At 39.4% G+C, this 16,052-nt stretch overlaps 1 protein-coding gene and 1 long non-coding RNA gene across 4 annotated transcripts in view; one reads left to right on the top strand and one right to left on the bottom strand.

Moving 5' to 3' along the window:
• Positions 1-14,789, bottom strand: part of LOC147911621 (uncharacterized) — a 49,983-nt gene extending 35,194 nt beyond the window's left edge. For both annotated transcript variants that reach the window (XR_015550809.1, XR_015550810.1), the window contains exon 1: positions 14,607-14,789. This is a non-coding gene — a long non-coding RNA (uncharacterized LOC147911621). The remainder of the gene's footprint in view (positions 1-14,606) is intronic.
• Positions 14,790-14,836: 47 nt separating this feature from the next.
• LOC147911620 (neuroligin-4, X-linked) overlaps positions 14,837-16,052 on the top strand; it is a 295,702-nt gene continuing 294,486 nt past the window's right edge. The window contains exon 1 of one of the 2 annotated variants that reach the window (XM_087427908.1): positions 14,837-15,132. The gene's annotated coding sequence lies outside the window, so the exon portion shown is untranslated. The remainder of the gene's footprint in view (positions 15,133-16,052) is intronic. The other variant, XM_087427910.1, reaches the window with a different exon arrangement.

Here is a 16,052-nt window from a genome sequence, read left to right as displayed (position 1 = left end):
ATCGTTAAATTCTCTCTAGTTCCTTGTATTTGCACATCCTTAAAATAGGGAGTACTCAGACAGTTAAATTCTCAGGGCAGATACAGCTAACTTCACCCAAATAGTAACAATCAAACCAGATTGGGAAAATCCAGTTGTTACTGACTAAAACTTACCCACATGCATTTGAAGGCACCTCTCAAACTTAAGATCTACTAAAAACAATCTGCAAAGAGAGAGCCAACCTCACACCAATAAGGAGCTCATTATTTCAAGATGGTTCTGGGTCCCATTATTTGGGAAGCAGGGGAAATATGCAGTGATTGATTTTTCTGGTGAATAAATGCTGTTCCGTAAAAATTATCCACACTCTGAAATAAACACATACACTGCATAGCGACCTATTCTTAACGCAAGCAATTTGCCACCAGAAACTCATTGACTTTGTTACAATCCAAACATATAATTCACTGGGATTCTGCAACATTGTGGAAACATAGCTAAAGTATCTTCTAGCACATTTTTTTCACATAGTATCTTAACTGTAGCCTCTGATTTTCATCCCCAGTAAAATTATTAGCCATGCCCCGTGAATCACAGTTAAATGAGAACACATTTAAAGAAACAATAAACTTGCCATTAAAACCAGCAGAAAGATCTTTGATATCAGTTATTTGCCTTCCCAGAAATATCCCCAGTTGGAAAACCAAGGGCTTTGAGCAGCTTTTTAAAAAATGTAACATCATTTTCATAAGTGTTTTTAAACATCAGACTTGACCAACAAAACATTTCGACTGCCACTCTGAGAAAGTAAATATGAATGACCTTGTAGGAGTAAAGTGTTTCAATCTGCGTAACAGCCTTAGTATTCCCAGGGAAAGCTTCCTGCATTTTAACCTCCCCATAACTGAACGTAAGAAATCAAATTTAGCACATTCCTATAGTTAAGTTCACAAATTGTTTCCTGCCTGTCTTCTTTTTTCCTCATAAAATAAAATATCCATCCATCGAAAATGTTCAAATACAATCACTCTATTACCTTTACTGAAATGTTGACTTCAATAAGTCAAAGCAGGAAATACTATGAGAACTAAATCTTATAAAAGGTTTTACTAATATCAACTGGAATTTTGTGTCACCATTATTAATCCCTTTAAAGGGTGAGAAAAATGTTTACATTCCTCTCTTTCAAGAAAACAAACCTCCATAACCTCACAGAGAAAAAGTGCTTTTAATTTTATATCCTTTAATTATAGTTTAATGTGTCGTTGGCTTATGATTAAAAAATACAAGTTTGCCAATCCTTGATTTAGATTGACAGATGTAGAATGATCTCTTGATGACTCCAGCAGAGTCAGAATATCCACTGTAATTGTGCCTGGTTCATCTTCAATTGGAGAGAGGCAGGTCAACTTTCTCTGATTCTTCTGCTGTGTCACTGGGGTAAATGGCTGTTACTGGAATCTTAATACCCAGGGAGCTTTTGTGTCCTGAGAACAATTACTGTCTGCATTTTGTTCATTGTCCATTTTGTCAAAATATAAAATTCCTGAAGCACATTCTTATAAAATCTTCAAACATTATCGGTAAAAAGAACAAATAAAATCTATAAATTATAGGAAGATATTATCTAATATGTTGAAGTATCAATGCAAGTAACTTTAATAGCTCTCTCCTAAACCTATTAATAAAATCCCAGGCCTCAGGTTCTTTTTTCCCATATCATCCTCATTCCTACCCTAAATCATAACTTGACCCTATCTCCTTTGGAGAAGGAGTTTCAGGAGACGACAGTAAATAATCACCAATTGCTTTATAACAAAAATTGCATTTTTATTTAAATCTAAATTTGCATTTTCACATGATAGGGTTGATGGAGTTTCATTCTGAAGAGTTATTAAGAGATATTAACTTTTTAAAAGAAAAACTTGGTTTAGAAAGCACGGTTGCTTGAAAAAGTTCTGAATCCATACTGAAAGCAGACAGGGACCAGATTAAAGGGGTTTCTACTAGACTGTCACAATAACTTAAACATTTTACTTGGAATAAGAACAAAGTTACTTGGAAGAAAGCAAGTTTGTGAAAAGCCATCAAAACCCAAGGAAACTCAGAAATGGAAAAGTTCAACTCAAGTCAACTAACAGGTAGTTATACATAGGACGAAAGAAAAGTAAGGACACACTATGTTTAATTCTTTTATTAGTTGGAATAGTTGATGCATCAATTAATTAATTTGTGAATTCTTGAAGGGCATTGTATGTAATCAAGGGCTTATTCACACACCACATGCTGGTTCTCTGTAGTCGCTGCAGTGCTGTTCTGGACCCAGCTCACACTGGCTCCTGATCGCCGACAGCTCACTTTCCAGGAATTTTGAAATGCAGTTGTTAAACATAGCCTCCATTAAAAATTTAATTATATAATATTAAAATTAAACATGCTATTTGAAAAGGTAATAAATGCTTGAAACTCATCACTGATTAATTATTTTACTTCATTTTGCTATTATCTACGCTCTTGAAGTTATGTCTATTGTATCTTCATAGTGGAGATTTTATATCATCTTACACCACTGCACGTCTTCCAATTTCCACATTCTGGGAACTCATGTTCATATAGTATATTGGCCAGGATCCAAGTATTTCACTGTGGAAATCAGCAAATGCTACGAATCAGGGTTTCTCCTGACCCAGAGACTGGATTGTTAAATATTTTCAGCACGACATCACACTTCACATACATTTTTCCCATGCCATAAATATGTATTTCTTGAGGACCATGCCTTAATACCATATATTGCACTCATTAAAGCATCCTGCACAATACTGAGCCTGTAGACCTTAATAAATTCTTGTTTACTTACTTTTGGTGGGTGGCTATTGATTATATTGGAAGAAATACTAATGTTTTTTAATTTCTCACTTAACTCATCAATTCAGTGCCTCGTAGCCATATTTACCAACCTATTACTCATTATCCTCCCACCTCACCCCTAGAGAGACTTTTTAAACATATTTTTCTAGTTTCCCCTCCGCATTTTAATACCACAGATACACTCCACATTTGCTTACATACTGTATACATACATCTTTATACCTAAAAAGAGTAAGATTTTTCTCTCAAGGACCAGTTTTTACCACTTGGAGAATGGTGTCACCTCTGTTGAGAATGCAATTCTTATAGTTTAACATTAGTATTTGTCACTGTCATTTCCCATTTCTTGTTAACTAAGCCATATTACACGAAACTCTTCTTCAGTGTTTTACCTACGTCTTTTGCTGTCTCTGCTTCTGTGTAGGAAAAATAATGCTCTTTGAAGTCCAGCCCATAGCTTTATTAGCTACTGCAATGTTGTGATTTATAGGAAATATATATTTGGTCTTCGTCCACAGTTCTTGGCTCACAGCTCCCAAAACCCTTGGAATTTCTTGAGCCATCAGAGCAATGGGAGCATCTTTTGTTATAATATTTGGTCTCTTGTCCTCAGTTCCTGAAAAAGCTTAAGAGCCGGAAAGGTGAAATGGGTCTCTTGTTATTCATAACAAGCCTCTTTCCACCACAACTGTGTTTATGTTAATGAGAAGACTTTTGGAAATCCCCTAAGGATGGGGGCTGGTTGCCAGAGAAACTAACCATGAATAGAAGGTTGGAAATTTCAGTCCCACTCACTGACTTCTGGGGAGGGGAGAAGGGCTGGAGGTTGAATCAATGGCCAATGATTTAATGGACTGTGCCTATTTAATGAGGCCTCCACAACAACCCAAAAGGAGTGGGTTCAGAGAGCTTCCGGATTGGTGAACCAGAATGCTTCCACATGCTTCCTTGACAGGCCACAAGCTCCAAGAAGACAGAAGATCTTTTGTTCAGGACCTTGCCATAGGTATCTCTTCATCTGGCTGTTAATTCATATGCTTTAATATCCTTCATAATAAACTAGTAATCTAGTGAGTAAACTGGTTTCCTGAGTTCTGTGAGCTGCTCTAGCAAATTAGTGAAACCCAAGGAGGGGGTTATGGGAATCTCCGATCCATAGCCAGTCAATCAGAGGCACAGGTGACAACCTGAACTTTCAATTGGCATTTGAAATGGGGGGCATTCTGGTAGGACTGAGCCCTTAAGATGTGAAATCTGATGCTATCTCTGAGTAGGTAGTGTCAAAATTGAGTTAAATTGTGAGACACCCCGCTGGTGTCACAGAATTGCTTTGTGGTGTGGGGAAAAACCCACACATTGGAAATAGTGACAAGAATTGTTGACTACATGAATCAAAAGCATGCTTCATAGTCTCTCTAAGCCTCAGCTTACTCATCTATGTTATGGAGGGATTAAACACCATCTTCTTCGACTTTTGAAAATATTCAGTAGGGTGATGTATGTGGATAACTCTATCCCATTCTCTGACAAGTCTTCCCTCCACTTCCAGCATGCCACCATGCCTAAGAATCAACTGTTAGAGTTGCATTCTGATGAGCAGCCTTTTAGAGTTGTTAACATGTTTATGTTCTGGGACTGGATGATGCTGATGAGACTTTAAAAGAAATGGAAGACGATTCTTGAAGACACAAAGTCAGAGTCACCACATTATTATGCTGTGTGTTTCCTGGAACTTGGTGACAAATTTATAAGAAAATGTCAGCTTTCCTAGAGTACACAATGGCCTTCCTGATTATCTTACCTCTCTATCATCCAGTGCACCACAGTACATGCCTACTGAGCCAAATCCAGTGGTGAGTTTTACTTCTTGGTACTTCTGGGTGCATTTTCAGGAACTAGGAAGCATCTGAGACTTTACACAACATGAAAGCTAAAAAGAAAGTCTGCCACAGTTTCATGGATGCTGGCAGAAGACACAAAACCCCTGGGTCAGAGACAAACAAGATTATTATTCACAGTACAGCAAGCAGCATAATCACTCTGTTGCCATCAGTTTTCTCTGCTCTCTAGGTTCCAAAGGGGCATCCCACAGAGGCCCAGGTTGATGCTCCACACACATCCTGAGCTTATGAAAGTCAAATATTTTATAACAGGCAGCAAGGAAACCTGCCTTTTGTTCTGTAGGGAGATACTATTCTATCTCCCAAGGCTGTTGACTGTGCAAACACTCTTGAAAAAAGAGTGTGGAACAGATGAAGAACTGGTGCCTCTCGAAAGTCATACAGGACAACAGAGACCTATGGAGAGTGTCACACAGCATATATCAGCTAAGGAACCATTAGGTTTATGATGAACCCAAAGCACTCTACAGATTTTGCAAAGCAGAAGATATAAGTCAAGAAAATCAATATCCCCTCCACTTTGTTAGAGCCATCAGTGATCCCAGCTCTTGATGAGCTTCCTGAATGGAAGCTAAATTTAGGAAGGAACTAATCGTGGTTCCCCTATTGCCTGTCCTGCCAAATTTTTTGCCAATTCCAGCAACTGCTTTAGCACTGAGTGTTTATAACCAAGTGGAAAATATAGGGACTTGTGCTTCCAAGTGCTACAAATGCATGGGGCCAGATTAAAAGGGATAGAAAAAGCAAAGACCGGAAGTAATTTGATTCATCCTGGTCCATATTTTTCTAAAATAGGTATAAGTGTGGGCGTCTTGGCCTTTCTTATTCACTAGTCCAAATGAAAATGTACTGACCTCTTAGAGAGAGAGTTCAGAAATTAGACACTAGATAGTAATATCTTGCAGGTTAACTACCTTCTTTAGGACTCTGCTATATTAAAATAGTTAGATATTATTAATTTCATGGGCAAACTTAAGCTATTGAGGCAGGGTTAAATATTTTCATGGGATCTATATAAGACTGAGTTAATAAATGGTATTTAAGGTATTGCTATCAGCTGGCATGAGACCAACTGGACCTGGATGTGGAAAACAATTTAAGGGGAAAAATGCTTCAGTTACGATACTAGTCCTTCCTTCCTTCCTCCCTCCTTCCTTCTTTTTTCCTTCCTTCCTTCCTCCCTCCTTCCTTCTTTTTTCCTTCCTTCCTCCCTCCTTCCTTCTTTTTTCCTTCCTTCCTCCCTCCTTCCTTCTTTTTTCCTTCCTTCCTCCCTCCTTCCTTCTTTTTTCCTTCCTTCCTTCCTCCCTCTTTCCTTCTTTTTTCCTTCCTTCCTTCCTTCCTTCCTTCCTTCCTTCCTTCCTTCCCTCCTTCCCTCCCTTGCTCCCTCTCTCCCTCTCTTCTTTCCTTCTTTCCTCTCTCTCTCCTCTCTCTCTTTTTTTTTCCTATAGCAATAATAGTAAGTGGATTTAAAATACCTAGACTACCATAATGACAAAAAGCCTGAAATTGGAAATAAAGTAAAAGGGAAAGCATGGCGAATAACTGGCAACTTCAAGAGAAGGCATGAAGGAAATCTTGTTGCTCTAGGAATCGTCAAACAGTCTTATTTATCTTCTAAGCCAGTGCTGGGTGTTTGATTTCAATGAGAAAGGAAAGTGTGTGTCATTAATTAAGAAAAGGTGGCTTGAAAGAAGCCAGATGGTCGAGGAATGAGCCATTGGAGGGGAGATAGCTCTGCTACCCTGACAAGGCAGATGTGGCACAGACTGATGAACCCCAGGAAGACCGACTTTCCACAGCCCCGCAAAGATTGCATTAAGTGATTGTGTTTCTACCCCTCTGATTTAAAGTGCCCACCCAGGGATTTGCAAAAATCTCATGGGTTGCAAGTGGCTACCTAGTTTTCGTGCAGCCTTTCTGTTCATACAGAGCAGACAAATTTGTTTTTTGTTTTGTTTTGTTTTTGTGAGGAAGACTGGCCCTGAGCTAACATCTGTTGCCAATCTTCCTCTTTTTGTCTGAGGAAGACTATCCCTGAGCTAACAGCTGTGCCCATCTTCCTCTATTTTGTATGTGGGAAGCCGCCACAGTGTGGCTTGATGAGTGGTGTGTAGATCCATGCCCAGGATTCAAACCGCCAAAGCGGAGCACTTGAATTTAACCACTACGCCACCGGGCTGGCCCCAGAGTAGACAAATTAAAGGAGAAATTCCTCCATGGCAATCATTCTGTTATGTTAGAATTGATCCCTCAAAGCGCTGGAGAACCAGCCAGGTGGGGATGACCAGGAGGCATCAGAGTCTCAGAATGTCTACATTTTTCAGGCTCTAGCTATATATAAAAATAAACGAAGATATACTAAAAAAAAAGTTACAAAATCATGGAATCTTTTAACATAAAAGATACAATCTTTTAACACAAGGATTATATACGTTGAAATAATTGATGCTTTTGATGCTTCCAGCACATTAAAAACAGTAAAAAAAACCACAGTGGTTATTTATGGCTGAAAGTTTCTCAAGTTGAAGTCCCTGGACACATGATCTCTCAACTTTCTGACTGTCACCCTTCCCTTCCCTTATAGGCTGGGATGGTGGCTACAGGGGCCTGGAGACCAGCCAAGGGGAGGCTTTCCTGGAAGGGGCAGCTCCAAGTGCCCATCCAGGCGTGGATGGGTCTGAGGGATGCTGAGGTCTCAGTCCATCCAGGGCTTCAAAAGAGGGAACTGTGGTGCATCCTGAAGCGCAGAAAGGCCTGTTGAGATCCCTGTGAGAAACAGAACTTGCTGCAGTATAGGATCCTTGCCTCCTGCTGCCCAGTCCTGTGCAGGGAAAAAAAACGGGTGTGCGAGTGCGTGTTTATGTGTGTGTGTATTGATCCTCAGTTGCTATCAGACAGGTCTTTTCTGCAATCACCGTCGGGGATCTATGGATAGATAGCTTAATTATGCTAGTAATGTGCGAGGGTGACTTGAGAATGGCAATGCAATGGGCATGAGGATTGTGTTGATCTGTAACTTCAACCCTCTCACTTTATTAGTAAAAACCCGTGTTACTTCATTTCATACCAGAAGGCTCATGACTGTGAGATCGGATTAGACTACATTTGCAGATGACTTCATCCTGGTCTACCCAAGGTGGGAATCTCAACCCTCAAGAATGAACCTACATAAGTCGGAAGATCGGGTAACATCCATTCTTCCCGGTACATTTCCATTGATGTTTTTGGAGTAATCTGCCCAATATATGAAATGAAAGTGAACTGAAGACCATGAAACAAAATTCAACTTCCTTTACGTTAAAAATAATAGGCAAACATTTCAAAAGTGGGACATTAGGAGAGACATACAAATGGAGCCTACAGTCCAGGGGACCAGATGTGTGTACATACACATGCACACACACACCCTACGTGCCACTGGAAGTAGGTGCGTTAAGTGCTTCAGAAGGTCAAGGTGCTTTGAGAATGCAGGAGGTGGAATGATAAATTTTTCTAAGGGAGGCTTTGAGAGGCGTGGATGGTTATATCAGGAAATTATAAGTCCTCTGGAATCAAATAATATTTCCAAGACTCTCACACCCTGGTTAGCACAGGGCTGACCAGAGAAAAGGTGGCTTCACTAATCATTCTTTGATGTGATGAACTGTAAAAAGATCAAGGCTGTTGATAAGACCTATACACTTCTCAGCCAGAGTGAAGGAAATCTATTTTGCTTAATGTAGGAATTACAGATTTGGTTATCAAGTTACGCCACTCCCCTAATTTGATACCCTTTGGCAGGCTTTATGAGCAGATGATGTACTTAGTCTGGTTCATTCATCTATGGTGTGTCTGAAAGATCTGTAGCAACCATTCGGCAAATTGTAAAATTTGCATATTGGTTCAACTTGGTCAACATTCTTTTATGTTTGTATTTTCTTTTTTTTTAAAGATTTTATTTATTTGTTTCCCCCCCCCCCAAAGCCCCAGTAGATAGTTGTATGTCACAGCTGCACATCCTTCCAGTTGCTGCATGTGGGACACGGCCTCAGCATGGCCGGAGAAGCAGTGCGTCGGTGTGCGCCCGGGATCCAAACCCGGGCTGCCAGCAGCGGAGTGCGCGCACTTAACCGCTAAGCCATGGGGCTGGCCCAGAAGTTTGTATTTTCTACAGCTTACTTGCTGCCATCCATATTGATATCCATCCATTCATACATACATGCATACGTATGTACTTAACACATTATGTACATAGCATAACAAATGAGCACAGACTTAGAGGCTGAAACACATACTGACTCTCTCACAGGTTCTGTGAGCTGGAGCATAGCTTGGTTGAGTCCTCTGCCCGAGGATGTCCATAGGCTGCAAAGCAGGTATTGGCCAGGGCTGGGGTCTCATCAGAAAACTCAAGTGGGGAAGAATCCATCTCCAAGATTGCATGGATGTGGGTGCTATTCAGTTTCTCAAAGGCTGTGGGACTGAGGAATTCAGTTCTTCACTGGCTGTTGGCCAAAAGCCATCATTAGTTTCTTGACATGAAGAGATTGCACAGGTTCATCTGTTCCCTATATAATTTTGGTCATGCCTATTCTAGAAAAATATTCCCCTCTTACTAATATACCAGTGCTTTATACCAGAGGTTGATCCCCATTCAAAACAAATCCGTTGGTAGTAATATACATTTTCCTACTGCTCTGACTCCATATATGCATGCATGTCACAAGCAAAGCATTATTTGCAATACTTTCCCTCTCTTCTCAATGAATGATAATAAAAAACTGAAATGCTTATTTTATTTTAATTTATTTTGTTCATTTTATTTTATTTTTTTTTGTGAGGAAGATCAGCCCTGAGCTAACATCTGTTGCCAATCCTCCTATTTTTGCTGAGGAAGACTGGCCCTGGGCTAACATCTGTGCCCATCTTCCTACACTTTACATGGGACGCCGCCACAGCATGGCTTGACAAGTGGTGTGTTGGTGCGTCGGTGCGTGCCCGGGATCCGAACTGGCGAACCCCGGGACACTGCAGCAGAGCGCGTGCACTTAACCACTTGCGCCACCGGGCTGGTCCCTGAAATGCTTATTTTAAAAAAGTTATTCCAAAATAAATCTTGAGTTTGAAAGGATAAAAGAGAGCAATTGTTCTAATAATTTTTTGTCTACTTCATTTAATTTAAATTACAATTATAAGCCATGTTGCATTCACCAGAGATGTTCTGTTTCCCTACTCGCATAGCTGGCACAGATCATTAACAAGAGAGAGGGCTGTTTGCTGGAGTGTCAATAAATATAGCATACCCATGCCACTGCTTATTTTCTCTCCTTCCAATACTAAACTTCTTTCTTTTTAGATATAGACTATCTGAAGTATAAAGTATGAAAGTAGGAAGAGAGGTGGTGTTCATACCCGGGACGAAGATACAGGGGCAGAATCGGGTAGGAATCCACTGTTCTGAGAATATAAACACCTCTCTATTTTTATATATATATATATATATATATATAATATATTATGTATATAAAATATTTTTATTTATATATATATTTATATTTATTTCTTATGCTTATTTTTATATATAATATATAGGGTTATATAAAATATATAACAGTATTTATATATAATATATTTTTATATATAATATATAGCATTATATATTATAACCTCTCTGTTTTATATCTAAATATATTTATGTATTATGTGTATGTGTGGAAATACATATATATTTCCAAGTAACCTGGAAAGACGAAGTTTTTTTTATGTATGTTTTTCGTAATTTTGAAGTGTACTACATGTAGTTATTTGTCAAAGTGACACAGACATGGTGAAAGATTTTCATAAAAAGTCTTAGGCAATAACAGTGGGACAGTTGCTGCAAAACGTCATTTAAAAATGATCTCTACCTCTTTGGGGCCACTTATTTGGGATTCAATATCCTTGGTTTTTGCATGAAAGCAATATTTAATGGGTTTCTCATCCTCAATGAGTGTAGTGAAGTTCAGGAGCTTTAATACTTTTTAAAAATCAGGGCAATTTAAAAGTCATTTAGACTAATCATGCCCAGTGATGAAATAATAACTAGGGAAAGAATTTAAAATAATCAGATGGAAAGTCAGCACAGAGCATCTCTCTGTCCAGTGTATGCCTGTTACATAATTAATGGTGTTTGATGAGTCTGAAACAGCAAAGTCAGAGGGACAAAGTCTTCTTTGGGCGAGCAGGCTCTTGCCCACGAGGATTTCATTATACTATGAACCTACCATCAACTCCTCACCGTTAGTATTTGCAGTGTTTAATTTAAGGACTGCCTACAAAAGACTCACTTAGCAAGGTCCCTACCAAGGCAGGTTCCCAGAACTAACTCAAGATCTGCTAAATCTGAGTCATTGTATTGAGTTCCAAGAGCATGGATTTTTTTTTTTAACAAGCTACCTGGCTGAACCTTAGGTATCTTGAACTGTCAGAGCCACTACGTACTCCACATCCATTTATTTTTTTCCAGATTTTGTTCACTTGGAGTTATTTTCACTTCTGCTCTCCAATTTCCTATGAAAATCTTAACTATGAAGGATGTTCTCATCATCCCTATAGAAAGCATGCTATGCCTCTCATATGCTTCTAAGATGGCTTATACCATATATTACCTTGAAGTTTAGTAATGGAGGAACTCGATTTATCACCTTATTAAGTTTTAAGCACCTTGGATGTTATACGTATTTATATCTCCAATAGTGTGTGGTAATTATTAATAAAATAGCATATATTACTATTGCACTAATAACGATTATTCTACTTAATCATATTTCTGTTTTGTTTTAACTATTGTATCAGTAGAGCCAATATGAGTTAGTACAGCCCAAAAGCCTCCCTGGCTTAGCCAATATTGCAATTAGGATTAAACTGTCAACCTCACAGGGAAATGAACATTAGATCAGAATGTGGTTGATGGAGATAAGAAGATGGATTCATCAGAGAGAGCGCTAGTACAGGATAGATTATTTCTCAGATTCCTTCCAGTTCTCTTGTACCAAACTCGGCTCATATATCAATGGGTCCTTCTCTATACCCTATTGTTTTCTATCTTTTTATGACATGTTTCTCTATATTGCCATACTCCATCATTAGATCAAGTGGAAACATGAAGAATTATACCCTTATCTCTTCCAAGATTCCTGGATTTAAAACTTTGTAACTCCATTCACTGTATTACAGTCTGTTGCCCCAACAGTTATGAAATGGTGTGTTTGGTTCTCCCTCTTAGGACCCTGGTCTCAGGTAATTAGGATTAAGGAAAATTATAAACTCCTAAAATTATATATTCACTTCTTCTTCAAATAATTCCTTTGTCTGCTTAAGTCTTTTTTTTAATCTCAAGAAGATCATTCAGACAGAAATGAAAATGTGCTTGCCCGCCCCATCCCAGGTAACGTATCTCTGGGTAGAGATCTGGTACGCAACCAGCTCACCCATACACTAGGACAAACATGAAGATTTTACCCACCAAACCAAACTCTCTCTCTCCAGGTTCATTTTTTAATGCTGCCTTAGTGTATTTAGAAATGACCTCTCCTACCCATACCAATTGCTATTTTCTTTTCTTCTTCTCTCTCTATATTTTATTCACGACTTCATTTCTCTAGGACCTCCATCTTTGCAATAGTGTCAGAAAATATTTCCTTCGCTTTCAGTTCTTGTCCCCTCCAACTCATTCTTCATATTGCCACCAGGGTGATTGTCCTAAAATAAATCTGATTATTCCTCCCCTACCACCAGCTTAAAATAAATGATTGGCTCCCAACTGCCTCCTGGATAAATTCCACCTTTTCCACAGGGCATTCAGGATCCTTCATAGATAAGTCTCAGAACACTTCTTCACTCTCTGTAATCTCTTTTCTTTTCACACTCTATGCCCTGCTCATACCAAACCCTCTGGATTTCAAATCACCGCATACAAGTTGTTGCTGCTGTGGCTTTATCCAGGCTGTGACCATGGCTTTTTTCTCAATTTCTGCACTTGATCAATATCTATTTACCATTCCTTCTCTGCTGAGAGCACTTCCTCTGAAGATCCTTGCTTCATCATTTCCACCTCCACGGATCCCTATGAATTCATACTATAGGACTTTTTCACTTCTTCCTGTAGTTTTGTTTTATTTTCTTATGCTGTTGGCTACCTTATCCACAAGACTACACGCTTCTTCAAAAATAAATGGACATATCTTACTCACAAATGCATTTTCAGTGCTTAGGACTATGCTTGTGCTCAAAAACTACTTGATGAATTTATAAATCAATCAATTAATTCACTATTGGCAAAGCCAATGACTTTCTGGCCTGCTATAAATTATTGTGTTCAAGTTGTAGCTCTGCTTCTAAACTCTAGTTTGGGAAATACGTATGTCTATATCTATATCTGTATTTTTGTATCTATATCTATGTAAGTCATTGATTTGGGTGAAAAGCTATGTTTATTAACAATACTATTATGTTAGTGGATCTTAAATATCCATCCAATAATAGAAGAAACATATATTTATATGTTTGAACATCTATATATATGTTCTCTTCTTATTTATATATATATTTCTTCTATTATTGGAGATATGTATCTCGTTTGCATATATATTATATGCAAACAGTGATTAAAAGTAGCTCTCTCTCTCATATATATATATATATACACACACACACACACACACCTTTCTGGTAAAGGATGTCTTCATACATATTATCTCATTTAATCATCCCAAGGAACCCACAGGAGAGCTATTTTAATCACTATTTAATAGATCTATTCCCTAAGACGCACAGACCATAAAAGACTTTCCAACAAATCAAAGCTAGCAAGGGTAGACGCTTGATATGAAACTAGGTCCCCTGCCCCAGTGTTTATCATCTTCCTCATTATTGGCCATGTCCTCCAAGAGTCCATCCCTTAAAACATGTGAGGAATCCCTAATTGTATCATCACAACAAATAATTTCAGCAAGTTGGAAGCCTAAGTTTGCTGCCTTAATGCAGAAGCAATTGTGAGCACGTCCTATGGGTAGGGGACATTATCTTTCTTCTTCAATAAATAAATTCATAGGCCTGTGAAATAATTTTAAGAAAAGCAAACTTTTTAAAAATCTTGTATGTCGAGTCCTGTATTAACACAGCTAATATCACAATAATATTATGAGGTCATTATTTTTATCTTCTCCAATTTAAAGATGTGGAAATGGACACAAAGCATTTAAATACATACTGAAGGTCAGATGCGACTTGAACCCAAGCAATCTACTTTTAGAATCTGTGTTCATATTGCCATATCTCTATACACTGTTCCCTGGTTTATCAATTAGGTTCTTCAGACGATGCCCATTTAAAGCCAACTCCCTCTAACCCAATGGTAAATACTGGGTCATGTAACCAAACTTGAAGTTGGCTGGGAAAGATAAACTCCTTGACCCCAAAAGTGAAGAGGGGTATTTACAAATAGCTGGCCAATACAACATCTCCAATATTGTATTATCAAAACCATTACTGTATAAGAAAAGAAACAAAGACATCAACCCATCCTCTGGGTTTAGGAGAGGTTCTTGTTCTTGACAGCTCCTCATTCTAATTTTGCTGTCAAACTATATATATATGATAGCTTCCCGATATAACCACAGTAACATCCAGAAAGAGTAACACATTTGTCAGCCTGACCCCCTGGGAATAGCTCCACACTGCTGGCGCTATCACAGAGCATGACCTCAAAGAGTTAAAGCTGTTTGCAAATACTGTAGCCTGTTTGGTGCCCAGGGTATTGGGAGAGTGCAGAGAAGCCAGAGAGGAAGCTTTCCTGTGCGCCTCTGGTGTGGTGGCCTTGCATGCCACCCTTACCTGTTTGCCATCCTGGCCCCAGGAATCTCTCTGTTACAGCTGGTTTGCACTGGGATTAGCTGCTCTTTGCATTCGCTTGTAGCTGTGGATGTGGTTTCTGTAGTGATGAAGCCGACTGTGGAGATCTATTGGCTGCTGGCTTTGTAAATTTCATTCAGTTTGGTCCAATAGCAGAGGGAGACATCAGGACCTCTCTGTTCAGTCTCTCTCTGTCTTGCAGCCGCGTCTCTGTCTCTCAGCACAGAGCTCTTATTCAGACCTAGCTCTGCCCTTCCTGCTCCGACTGTGTTCCTTTTTCTTCCTGACCAGAAGACTATTTACGACAGAAACAACGAATTTCCTCCAAACGGCGGTGTCGGTGATCCTCACATTCCTTTGGAGGAGCAAATCTAGTGGAGATTCGAGAAAGCAAAGGCGCCTGGACTAAATACATCCTCCTGATTCATACCCTTAGTCCGGGTTCCCTAGAAAAATCTGGATGTGTAAAAAGAACATTTACAGCCCATGCAGGTTTTCCACGGCTAAGGTAGGTGCTGTTTTAACATAGTCTCTGGGTTTTTTTTTTTTTTTAAGACTTTTAAACATTTTGATTTGTATATGCTCCCCAGCAAGAGATGATAAGCCTGACTGCAAACATTTGAGCTTCACTTAATATGACATTTTTTTTTCTTTTCTTTCGAAAATTTGCATAGGACTTTCTCCCATCTGTCGCTCCATTTTTTAGGTGTGGGTGGGAGTGTGGACATATAGGTACAGTGTGTCCTGTGCAAGCTACATGCACGTCTCGACAGACACATTTGATTTTTTTTTTTTTTCGACTTAAAAAAAAATAAATCGGGACCACCGTGGTTTGGAAACGTTTTCGCTGCAATCAGCTATTTGAACGGCTCTGGGGCCGTGTGTGATGTGTTTACAAAGTAGAGCTGTCTTACATACAAATAAACAGAAGAGTGTGGCGGGGAGAGGAGGAAAAAAAATATATCTGCAGTACAGGGAGAGAAGGAGAGAAGCCCCAGCTCTCTGCAAACCGGGACTAGAGATGGAGAAGGCAGGACGACTTCTGGAAACTGTGAGCAATCAGGGGCTTTTTTTCCCCTCCTTCTGTTTTAAGGAAACTGTCAGCTACCACCTCCTGGGGTGGTTTTTTTGGGTTAACCAGAGAGAAAAAAGGAAAACAGGCTTGGCTGGGGTTGCATTAAGCGATTTTTTTTTCCTCCTTCCTCTGCTGGCCTGGGATAAGATGACGGCTTGTGTGGTGCACGAAATAACGCACGTGATTGATTAGGACCTGGCTGGGGTTTGCTGGGGAGCGACCCGGGCGCGCCAGAGACCCCTGGTGAAGACGAAATGACGGTAGCTTAGCGCTGTTTCTGCAAAGCTGGGGAGCGGGCTACCTGCCCCCCTTTTCCCGTGCTTGTGGGTTAGGGGGGAGGCAAGCGGCTGGTG

This window comes from Ceratotherium simum, chromosome Y (assembly GCF_057802395.1).
Source record: "Ceratotherium simum simum isolate JZ-2026a chromosome Y, ASM5780239v1, whole genome shotgun sequence".
NCBI classification, from domain to species: Eukaryota; Metazoa; Chordata; class Mammalia; order Perissodactyla; family Rhinocerotidae; genus Ceratotherium; species Ceratotherium simum.
Note: the sequence above shows the minus strand (reverse complement) of the source record. Positions and strands in the feature narration are given on the sequence as shown.